A 12,918-nucleotide genomic window follows, 5' to 3' on the forward strand; every position below is an offset into this window, starting at 1 on the left:
CATCGATGGGAGTTATGTCCCTTACATGATGGTAAAATCAATATAGTCATAATGTAAAAAAAGTTGCCCCTTGAAGTACCAAGCATTTTTCACTGCTTAATTTTTTTGTATCTATAACCGTTCAAGAGTTATAGGGAAATCAAAGACATATGAAAATCTAAAATATGACCTTGACCTTTGACCTTGACCTAATTTTCTAAGTTAGGAATCAGGGGACTCAAATAAAAAAATTCCAGGGTTATACGGTTAACGGTTTATGAGTTAAAGAAACATACCGACAAATTTATTCCGAAAAGATAGATAACTCCTATAAAATTTCTTCGAATCGCTTCGATCCAAATACGCCAAAAATTACTGAGGATGTAACGAACAATTTTGTAAAATAAATTTGTCATAATCTTTAACGGTTGCGAAGGAGATGCCATAACAAGGAAAACAGTGTTTGGGGAGATAACTCCTACAAAGAAAAGTATTCGTTTACGCAGGGTAAATTTCAAAAGCGCATAAACTGTTCGATATCATATACAAAATTTCTAAGCGACATATTGCGAAACAAATGTTTATCGCAGGAACAAAATTAGGCGGAAGAAAAAAAAAAAATAATCAGAAGAAAAACAATAGGTCTTTCCACAGAAAAGTGGAAAGACCTAATAATCAGAAGAAAAACAATAGGTCTTTCCACAGAAAAGTGGAAAGACCTAATTAGTTAAATTTCAAGTACCGCTGTAAAGATACTTCGCAGAAACCAGGCTGAAGCCCATATAATGGTGCGGGACTTTACAACTGTGTTGAAAATCCATAGGTGGCTTTCTGCTTTTTAATGCTCTTTGGACGAGTTTTGTTGTCTGTTGACACATTCCACACTTACATTCTAACTTTAATTTTGATTTCTTAATGCTTGACGCGCGTTCGTACATAGTTAACATAGGGAAAGTGAAATACAAATATAAAAAACATTTAAAACCAAAATTTAGAAAAGTTTAGCCAAATATAGGTAAGACTATATGTGCTTGAAAGTTATATAAATTCTCTTAGAGTTCCTACTGTTTGGACATATAAAAAGCAAAAGACAAAAAGAAACATATCAAGTTTTTTCTTGTCAACACACCAAGTGCTGTGATCACTGGACTAGCGATACCAATTGGACATACAAGTGTTAAAAATTATAAATTTATTTTTCGAAAAGCCTAGAAATCATTTAGTCCTTTCGTGGTTTTTGATTTTTACTTGAGTTTTTATATTATATTCGAGTAAATTTTTTATATGAGAACATTTATCTTATTACGAAACTAACATTTCACTCTGGGCTATATTAAAAGGTGTAAATAGTAAAAAGAAATAGTTTTATAGTACACAAGCATTTTAAAAGTGTCTGCCTAACAATTTTAATTTTCTTCGTTATTTATAAAAGAATGCCTAAAAATTCACTTTTTTCAAATTTAAATTCTTGTACATAACATTTAGATATCCTTCTCCTCATTTATTTGACACAGTACATCCTCTCGATTGATAATGTCTAAAAATAGCTCTATCCGTTAACAACTCAGGTAATATGTTTCGTATTTGCTGTGCATATTAAAAAAAATTATAACATTGTTTTCATAACTTCATTCATGGTCACTTGAAAAAGTTTGGTGAGTAAAGTAATCCACACTTTTCAAAATATCAATGCAATGGAAAAAATACTTCAAGTGATTTGAAATAATTAAGCATTAAAAACGGAAGTATTTTTCTACAAATGTTTGCAAACATTTTTTATTACTTTTTATGGACAACCTAGCTAGCACATTTTGATCGGTAAAGGTGAGGGGCTAATCTATTAAATTGTAATTTGAATATTCAAACAGTGTGATTTTGGTTTTGATATTAACCTGATGTTGTATTTGTATTAAACATGGACCTTGTGTACTGTTATCTTGTGTCAATACTGTTTTAGTGTTTTCGTCACTAATGTCGTTTAGAATTAACATTTACAACCAGTATATATGGCGGAAAACATATCATGACTGAAACCACAATTCGGGTAGTAATACGCACACATATGTAGATATCATATAAAAAAATGAAAACATATATATGCTATTGATTATAAATTCATATTTAAAGATCACCCGCATCCGCCAACGACCTTGGTCTAAATTTATCATAAGGTAATAGTTAGGTGAAACACGTATAAGTTTAAAACTTGGTTTTCCCTTTTTATGTATTACATATTTCTATAACAAAATAATCAAGGTTATAATGTTCAGACTAACAAAATTTACCTTTAGCTATGAGCTTACATCATATGAAAAATATGAGGTAATATCAAACTGTAACTTTGTGAAACATTTTAACAAATTGGTACAAAGTACAAAATTGGAGAGCATTAAAGATCCCATAATATGAAAGGTTAATATAGTTATCAAAGGTACCAGGATTATAATTTAGTATGCCAGACGCGCGTTTCGTCTACATAAGACTCATCAGTGACGCTCATATCAAAATATTTATAAAGCCAAACAAGTACAAAGTTGAAGAGCATTGAGGATCCAAAATTCCCAAAATGCAAATGAAAAGCGAGACGCAAGAAAATTAAATTGATTAAGCTGTAAACTCTCTTATTCTATTTAATTAATTTTGCAGTATCATGGGAAATTGTCTAAGTGCTAACACAAACAGACGAGACGGACTTCATAAGCTAGAGGCATCACTTGTATGTAAAGGTACCCAAACTGACAAGTACAATGATGATGAAAGCGATAAAAAGGCAGAGAAAGTGAGTAAAGATAATTGTCAAATATTATCAGCACAGGAGGCAAATTGAGGTAAATGTATCATACATATATATGCGTTTCCAAACATAATTCTTTTCGCTTTTTCGAACAGCAATATACTACTATTTCCTTTATTTAATTGCTATGTTCCCAATATTCTTCTAACTTAAAATCTTTCCCACTTCTACTATTTTGGTGTTTAATGTTACTTATGTCCGTTCGTTGTTGTTGTTGTTTTATATGATACCCAGAAAGACCATCATCTGAGTAGATTTGATTCTTTATTTTATCCCCGACCAGGTCTGGAACCAGAACCTTCCACTTCACAGAGCATAATAAATAGTTTAATTTCTTTAGACGTACTTAATAATTACTTATGTGACTGCATCTTTAATACGTTTCTTTATGATAGGTTTTAGCTAATTTGCAAACATTTCCATCGTAATGCCTTATATATCATGTATTGTGTTGCAACTCTAGATTCTACGAGGAAAGAACAAACATTTGCATCCCTACATTTTTAGACCTGACATTGTTGTGCTGATAAATAGAGTAGTTATTTGTCGTGTATCACCTTCACATGTGATTCACTGGATGTATCAGTCGTAGAGTTTGCACTTATTTAGACGTACTTACGTAAATAATCACTTATATGATTTTATCATACGATCCTTTACGATTGATATTTAGTTTTGACTGGTGTAAATCAGCCCATCTAACTCAAAGATAGATCTAACACAAATCCAGTGTATTTGGTAGTTTTGTTCATTGCTGTGCAATCAAAGCATGTAAATAATAGGTAAACACTATTTGATTAAATTCAGATAGTCATCTTTAATTAATTCTATAACATTTTCAAATCAACTTGGATTTTTTTTAAACTATTGAACTACCTCAATAATACTTTGATCTTACAGAATGCCAGGTTGTTTGGTAGTTTGAGTAATAGCTGTCAAAATTTGAGTATTTTATCAAACGGTAAGACAGCTAGAATTTTCTGAATTCAGATAGTCAACTTTAAATTTGTGTATTACTTTTTCAAATTAACTTGATTTTTTTATCAGACTATACAGCTATCTCAGTTATACATTGATCTTACCCAGGTTGTGATGTTGTGTTGCGTATTGCTGTCAAATTTAAGGGTTTAATTACTCAAGGTTAAAAAAACTTAAATTTCAGTTCGGACTAAATTCAGATAGTACACTTTAATCTTTTATCTCTTTCAAACCAGTCTGGATTTTCATAAAAATCTACAACTATTGTCAGTATATATTAACTTTTCAAAAACAGGTTATTTGGTCATTTGGTTTATTGCTGTCAAATTAAGATATTTAAGATATAACTATCTCTGAATTTTGTCAAAACCGAAAATTTAAGCCTTTTTTACCTTTTAACTAAGTGCTTAAATTTGTCAGCAGTACATCAAAATACCAAAAAAAAACTGGTTTTTGTACGATAAATACATAATATAAATAGCTGAAAAGTTTGATTAAAATCTAAGCTGATTTGAAAAAGTTATACAATTTTTAAAATGACACCTATGTTTTGTTAAAATAAGAAATTAATATAATCATGATACTAGAACTTTCATAACAATCCTTGATAGCCGTTCAAACTAGAGGCTTTAAAGAGACTTTGTCGCTCACCTTGCTCTATGTGCATACTAAACGAAGCACCCGAGATAGCCCCTATTTTTCAGTGGTGTTTGTGTTACTTATTATTTAGTTTTCTATGTTGTGTCTTGCGTTCTTTTGTTTGTCTGTTTGTCTTCTTTCATTTTTAGCCAGGCGTTATTAGTTTATTTTTGATTTATGAGTTTGACTGTCCCTCTGACCTAAAATGTCAAGTGAGCATTTTTCGCATAACTTGGTGTCCGTCGTGCGTCGTCCGTCGTCGTTGTCGTTTAACTTCTACAAAACTATTTTCCTCGAAATTAAGCAACTTGACCAAATTTAACCAAACTTGGCCACAATCATCACCATGGTATTTGGTTTAAAAAACAAATCGGTTACGATGATCAAGCCTGCCAACCACGATGGCCGCCATGGATAAAAATATAACATAGGGGTAAAATGTAGTTTTAGGCTTATACCTGTGAAACTAAAGCGTTTAGAGCAAATCTGACTAAGGTGATAATGTTCATCCGGTAAAGATCTATCCGCCTTTTCAGACAAATCCGACAACCCGTTGTTGGGTTGTTGCCCCTGAATTGGTGAATTTTGGGGATTTTTGGCCGTTTTTTGGTTATTATCTTGAGTATTATTATAGAAATATACTGTAAACAGCAATTATTTTCAGCAAAGTAAGATTTACAATAAGTCAACATGACCACAATTGTCAGTTTTCCCCTGAAGAAGTAATTGCTTTTATAGTCTTTTTTTTTTTACAAAGATCTTTTTCTCTGAAACTAGTGAGACAAAGGAGTAGGTTCAGTAAGACCCCTTTTTGACCCCAAAATGTGGCAGTTTTACAAAATTGTTAAAATGTAAATTTTAAGTTATTTATTGGAAAGTAGACTTCTTCTGCTACATATATATGGGCTGTTTTTGACAGTACAATGCATATATATATATCGGGTACTAGAGTCATTAAGTTGTGTTAAATAACTGAAATCTTCAGAATTTAAGCATTTTAGTTAAATTTTAGACCGTTACCGTCTTAAATGAAAGTGACCGCATGTGTGTTCATTCTTAATATTTAAATGTAAGTTGTATTTGATGATGATAAGACATAACATATATAAAAGTTTAGGATTAACATTGATGCGGCCACTTTCATTTTTACAAAAACCATATGAAAAGTGACATATTTGGCATATTTGATAGATTTTTCATATTTAAGCTTGAATCGAAGCGTTTCTAATGAGTAAAGCAGTTATAATCTTTCACATAAACTAATTCAATCAATCGAAATAGACACTCAAGTGTCCAAAATCCTTTGGCAGATGAACCTTAAAATTGATGCCAAACTTGGCCGCAATTATCAGTAGAGTATTTAGTTTTAAAATTTTGTCCGATGAACCAGCCTGCCAACCAAGATTGCCGACATTGCTAATAATAATACATGGGGTAAAATGCAGTTTTTGGCTTATATCTCTAAAACTTAAGCATTTAGAACAAATCTGATATTTGTAAAACTGTTTATCAGGTTAAGATCCATCCGCCCTGGATGCTTTAGACGAATCCGATAACCCGTTCGGTAATGAGTTGCTGATCTTGAATTGGTGAATTGTTGGACATTTTGCAGTTTTTTGTTATTATTTTGAATATGATAATGGGTAGAGATAAACTGTAAACAGCAAATATGTTCACAAAGCAAGATTTACAAATAAGCCAAGTGATAAAAATTGTTAATTGGCCCCTTGAGGAGTTATTGCCCTTTATAGACATTTTTTAACAATTTTCATAATTTTTTGTAATCTTTTACAAAAATCTTCTCCTCTGAAAATACTGAGATAAATTTTACCAAACTTGGCCATAATTAACATAAAGGTATCTTATTTCAAAAATGTGTTCAATGACCCTGCTTTACAACCAACATGGCAGACAAGGCTAAATATAGAACATAGGGGTAAAATGCAGTTTTTTGTTTATATATCTTTGTAACCCCAAATAAATTCTTTTAGGTTCTGTGTAACAAATCAAGATAGCACTACCTCACCGAAAGCTGAATTGTTAGATTATCCTAGATGTTCTAGTTTCTAGAATGGTGGACATAATATGGGCGGTAGTGTCTTGATATCCAAATAGCAGGAGTTTGCATCCTCGCGAGTGAAGAATATAGATTTGCTTCCCTTATTTTGCAGGTTTAACATAATTGTGATGATATTTATAGTACTAATAGTTGGGTTTTCAATTACAACTTTCGTTAATAATATTAGTTTTTGTTATTATTCTTTTCATCGTGCGTACTTGTTTCTCTCTTTCATTTCCCATTGCGACATGGAAAAGGTGTGGTATTCGCAAATATAGCCGTTATCTTTACCTTATTTTATTGTATTGCGCATAAATAACTCATTTAATATTTTACGTATACTGTCAGCCATGTACAAACTGCACGAACTTTTTTCTAGGTTCTGCTCCTGACAGACCACGTGTGTCATTAGATTGTAACTAGACTTGCATTATAGGAGATGCATACATACGCTTATCCTGTCGACTCGACGCAGTCTGTCCCACTCATTTTAGAATCATGCCATAGCCTTTTATTTTTACCTTTAATTAATTCTTCCTAACGAATATACTATTGTAAAATTATTTCAGAATCACATTTCCAATACATAAATCTTATTTGGAATTGAGAAGTCGATGTTGATTATATACTTTTTGTTCATCAAAATATTTCAAAAAAATTGGATTAAATCCATTATTTTGAATTGATATATATACTAGAAAGTAACGCAGGTAAATGTGGGTATGGGAGACATTTCACATATTACGACGTTAGATAAAATGTGTTCGAAACTATATACACTAGAGTAGTGTTTAGACGATATATATAACTCGTCTCAACATCAACCCAACAATGTTTTATCTGTAAAATTGCTTTTTAAATTTTTTGTCCATCCCTCGCGGGATTCGAACTCATGCTACTTAAGTATCTTGACACTGTATCTAACGCACTACACGACTCGACTATCTTGTCTTCACAAAATATTTTCTAGAAAATTATATTTTAGTCAACGATATATATGAAACTAATGGTGATAAAAGAAAATCCTCTTGCATTTGACAAACTGTTATGGAGTCAGGACTTCCCTTCCTTCGGATTTTATAAATGAAATGAAAGTGAAATAGAGCAATACTACATCATGCATGTCTATTTATGCATAGTCATCAATCTTATATTTTATATATATGTTTGGGAGACATTTCTTCTCTTTTTTTAATTTCTGAACAACAAATTTATCAATTTTGTAACAAAATGTTTTCTTTCGTACTGCTTACAACAAAATCATTTATCTGTGCATATTGTTTTATTTAATGCCAAATAGTTCCGGGTTAGACATGTTAGTGTTTTCATGAGGATATTCCTCCGACATTAATTTTTGTTTGATTGATTTAAGCCATTTCATTTGATACTTTATAATGTGTTTTTTTTTAATTTTGTAATGTTACACTTCTGTCTTAGTTTAGGGAGAATGTTATCGTCTGTTAAAACATTTAACCCCGCTGCATGTTCATGCACCTCTCCTTATCAAAAGTCAGGAGACTATTGTTCGTTCGTTGTAGTTTGCTGGTGTGGTTCATAGGCGTTTCTCGTTATTATATAGTTTGAACAGTTTGTTTTTCTGTTTGAAAATTTGTACAAAAGTCATTATAATGCCCTTCAAAGCTTGCTGTTGCATGTGAGTCAAGGCTCCGTGTTGAAGGCTGAACTTTATAAATATTTAACTTTTATTCATTGAGGCTTAGACGGAGAGTTGGTTGATCGGCACTGAAACAATATCTTCTTATTTACAAGTGCTGTTCAACACGTTAAAAAATATTAATTTTTTTCCATCTTACTGAATTTACTGCCATTGTATGCCTGTATAACCCATGAAAAATGTATATGTTTTATCAAAACAAATATGTTTGAAATTAGATTTTTTGATTTCAGTAACAATTCGATCAAAAGTTTACCTTTTCTTTAATTAAGATGAAATATCAATGATATTATGATATGTCAGAACGGGATTATTGATTAGGCAAGCAGTAACAGAACCTTTATAAGTAGTATTACTGAGTTGGTCATTGTATGATGGTCCATATCAAGCAAACATTGAGCTTCGAATCGAAAACACAATATCTTTACATAACATTAAAGGTTTAAACAATTAAGAGGAGACAAATGAAGGCAAGAAAAACATTATGAGAAAAATAAATCTTCTTAAGGTAGATGGGGTGTCTAAATTATAATCCATAGAATTTTTTAATAATTTGCCAAAATGAAGTTTATATTATGCTTTTTAAAAAAAAGTAATAAAAAGAATGGGTCACCGGGCTTTTTTTCATGCTACACGGTGTTAAAAATTGACAGATTTTGTATAGATTATGCATTGAAAGCCCAATTTTCTGCAATAAAGCGTAAACTACACCATAGAATTTTGAGATAACATATGAGAAGATAGCTTTAATGATATGCTTTCAGTTAAGAAAAAGAAAAAATGGGGTCACCAGACCTGTTTTCTTGTTACATAATAAAATAGAGAAATTCCTAACACATTCTATTGTAAAAATACCTTAATCTGAATTATCTGCCCTTGCATTTGAGTTGCCTCCCCTTATGTGGTAAAGTTGGAAAGAAATTTTTCAAACAAAACATTTCTGTGTTTTGTAAAATACAATCATAAATATGATAAAACATGTCATTTTCTATGTAGAAGTGGAATTTCTTACACATGAATTATCTACTTCTCTATAATTTGCACATTCTATTAAAGATCTAGACCTTGTTTTCTAGTATTTCCAAATCCAAGATGGAGGAAGACACCCTATCTACCTTAAAACGATATGTTGCAAGTAATTTTTCATATTAAATAAGAAATTCTACGTCGCAGCAGAAATATTCCGCGGCACCTGAAAAGAAATGTTATTATTTTCAACTGACGTGGTATATATTCCTAAATATGTTATGGAATATTCATGTATGTTTTACAGATGACAACGGATATGTACCAATTGTCGTAACAACAATCCCGTCCCCGTTTCCTCGATGTGACCTATCTTATTCAACTCGACAGTTTGTGCTGATGTAAGCAACATGACGGATACCAACTGTGGAACAGAATCTGCCTACCCTTCTGCAGAACATGATATCACACCTGATTTTTTTTTTATCTTATTGCTCGATCTGTTGTTTTCTATATTTATATTGTGTTTTGTAAACTGTTGTTTGTCCGTTTTTAATTTTCTTTTTAACCCAGGCGTGTAAAATTTTTTTTCACTTTGTTTGAATGTCACACTTTCTCTATTCTCTATTCTTCAACATATTTTCCTTTTTTTGCAACCAAAATTTAATTAACAATTCAATTTGACTTGCAAGGTAATTTTTTTATATACATTCCAAATACAAGTATATTAAAATTGTAACACTTGGCAACTATTATGTCCTTCAATGATCGGTTTCTGTTAGTGCTCCATTGTCGTTTGGTTTTTTGTTGCACTTTCGTGTTTCTGTTGTTTTGTTGTTTTCCTCTTGTAGTTGAGGTGTTTTCCTCGGTTTTAGTTTGTGACTTCAATTTGATTTCTTTCAATTGATTTATGACTTTCGAACACCGATACACTACTGCTTCATTATTTGTTGATAATAAATTTAGACCACTGAAACATTATATTGTCTAAAAATTAAGAAAAGGCATAAAGCCCAACGTGAACTTGTTTTTGTTTATGTAAAACTTAAATTGTTTTCATGAAAACAACAGAAAGAATATCCCTTTTATCAGATTCTACTTTCTGTCAGAACTGACATCTTATCAATATCTGAATGATAAACAAAATGATTATGTAAATCCCAAATTCGTTTGAATAGTAACAAAAGTAAGAAACGAACAACATAATGACTATTATCAACCACCACATGTCGAATTTATATAAAATCCTACATTCAAGCATGACTTTATTCATCGTGTGCTTATGATGTGCAATACACCACTATCTGACCTTTTTAATAGCCATATGATTCGTATTAATAAATTAAAATTGTGCTAATAATACAGAATAAAAAACCACCCGATAAGGAAACCAATTAGAAGGTTTTACAGATTTAAAAATATGTAAAACCTGAAAACTAAATCTGTTAACACTTCCTGCTTAGACATTTGTGACAATTTTGAGTCAGAAGAGACGCAACATTACATTGTGAGCTAATCGATGTCATGTATATCTTTTTTTATCAGGAACGCCACGTGCATGTTCACTATGCAAAAGCAGTAATATTAGGAGACAATGGAAACATATTTGCAGGAAAAAATAAAAGAAAGAAAAGTAGCGGAAGCCTACATCCGGAAATTAAACCGCAACACTGGGTAAGTAAAGGTCAATTCTCTATTAATTCAATTGATAAAATAACTAATTTACCCTTATTATTCGGAATATAAAAAACATGATGGCTGATTTATCCAAGTCATTGGCAGATCCAGGGGAGGGTTCCGGAGGTTGGAACCCCCTTATTTGGACGATCAATGCATTTGTATGGGGACATATAGTTGGAACACCCCCTTTTTGTCCTGCGTTAAGACCCCCCTGTTTTTTTAATGGCTGGATCCACCCCTGCAAGTAGCTCATCTTCATCAACGAATAGCATATAGGTATACTATCATCACAGATTATACATATCTATTCCTCTAAAATTGTATGCACATGCAGTATTTGAATATAACACCATGTCTCGTACGCACAACATTGATAAAGTTGTGATTTGAGTTTTTCAATTATAATTGCATTATAAAAATAAATTGTTTACTACATATTTAAACAGCACCAAACTTATAAAATGGTATTTCCTTTTCATGGCATATATTTATTTTATAGAATTCAACTGATGAATCGGCATCATCATCTAACATTTCGGAAAATGAATACAACGAAAAATTAAATCAAATGGTAGCAAGGCCCATGGATCTTGAATCGTCTACCTCCGGATCAGATAAGACTACTTCCGACGACTCAGAGGAGGAAAGATATAGATCTATTGTTATGGTAAAGTCGAAACAATATAAAAGTGAAGCAGAAATTAAGAAAGTTATTTTCGAATATAGCGAAGACTTAAAGAAACATTCTGACGCCAAGGTTAAATCATTAGAAAAACAACTGCTTGGGAAATTGAACACAGCAGGTATCCCTGATCGGAGCAAAATGAAAAAGTTACAACGGTTAGATACTTTAAACAAAAATGAAAAGAGCTCTAATATTTACATAGTCACATAATATATACAGTCTTAATTATTATCGTTTAATACGGATGCATAGGATAAGGCATTAGAATACAAATATTTTGACCTAAGAAGTGATGTGAATAAAATCATGAGCAATTACAAGTTGAATAAAATTCGTTCACAAAATGAAAGGTACTGCAAAATGATTTGCTAATTTGTTCACATTTTGTTTTGGTTGTATACATGCTAGTTTATACTTGGTATTGACCTTCATTACAATTGCTGTCACTTTTTCGTGACATTTTCTTATGAATTAACTCACTTTCACATCTGCATTTAAGTTATAATCATTTGGCAAACTTCCTGCACATTACGATAAGCATTCTTCTTATAATAAAATATACTTTGTCCAGTCGTATTTTATACAAGTGCCTTTCCGTCTTTTGTATCGTGTCAACGTTTTTGTTTGTCTATCTTTAAATTCAATTTGATATTTCTGGGAAAACATTATCTGAGGGTTATATACTTAATATATATGATAAAGCTTGTAAGCAAATGTCAAACCGGAGTTATTTATCAAAACATGATATTGGTATTGGTTCTGAATTCCTAAGAAAAGTGTTTTAACTTAAACGCAATTTTCTCAGTCAAATTCGATGTCGCTCTTATACGCTTTAAAGATTTTTAGGAGACAATAAGGCTAATAACGGCGTTTTAGATCTCGACATAGAATTGTCATTGTCTTTTACTTTTTGATCAGAATTTTTAATCAAACAATAAATGTGCCAAAATGATGTCAATACCTAAGGTTTCATATATTTTTCATACATATTTAATACTACTCGTAGCTGTAAATAATCAATTATCATGTGTTTGTTTCTATCATCATGGCGAGTACATTCAACATGTTCAACATACGTATCACTTATTCACATTTGTTTGTGTTTTTCATTTTTATATTTTATATTTTGAATAGATAGTAAGAATCATTTTATTTGTGAAACAGTGTACAAAATGAACAGTATTACAATTATTACATTTAGGATTATAAGCATTGTTATAGTAACCAGGTGACGTTTACTTTTGAATTTTTTTTTTTTGTGTTTTTTTTACTTTTGATATTTTGTTTATATTCTGTAGTTGATTTTTTTATTATATACTATAATTAATAACTTTATTTATTTGTCATTTGAGAGCATTTATAAATGCAATATCTGTTGAAAATGGAAAGTGTGTACTCCTAAACCCACTTTCCGCTTGTAATGATTTGTATTGGTACACTTTGTTGATATCTCTTGATTTCAT

General features: G+C 31.2%; 1 long non-coding RNA gene across 2 annotated transcripts in view; it reads left to right on the forward strand.

The window, feature by feature from the left end:
* Nucleotides 1-12,521, forward strand: part of LOC143042077 (uncharacterized) — a 258,600-nt gene extending 246,079 nt beyond the window's left edge. For both annotated transcript variants that reach the window (XR_012967875.1, XR_012967876.1), the window contains exons 2-4: nucleotides 2,626-2,758; nucleotides 10,636-10,764; nucleotides 11,270-12,521. This is a non-coding gene — a long non-coding RNA (uncharacterized LOC143042077). The remainder of the gene's footprint in view (nucleotides 1-2,625; nucleotides 2,759-10,635; nucleotides 10,765-11,269) is intronic.
* Nucleotides 12,522-12,918: the final 397 nt, after the last annotated feature.

The sequence above is a fragment of the Mytilus galloprovincialis genome, chromosome 8 (assembly GCF_965363235.1).
Source record: "Mytilus galloprovincialis chromosome 8, xbMytGall1.hap1.1, whole genome shotgun sequence".
Classification (NCBI taxonomy): Eukaryota; Metazoa; Mollusca; class Bivalvia; order Mytilida; family Mytilidae; genus Mytilus; species Mytilus galloprovincialis.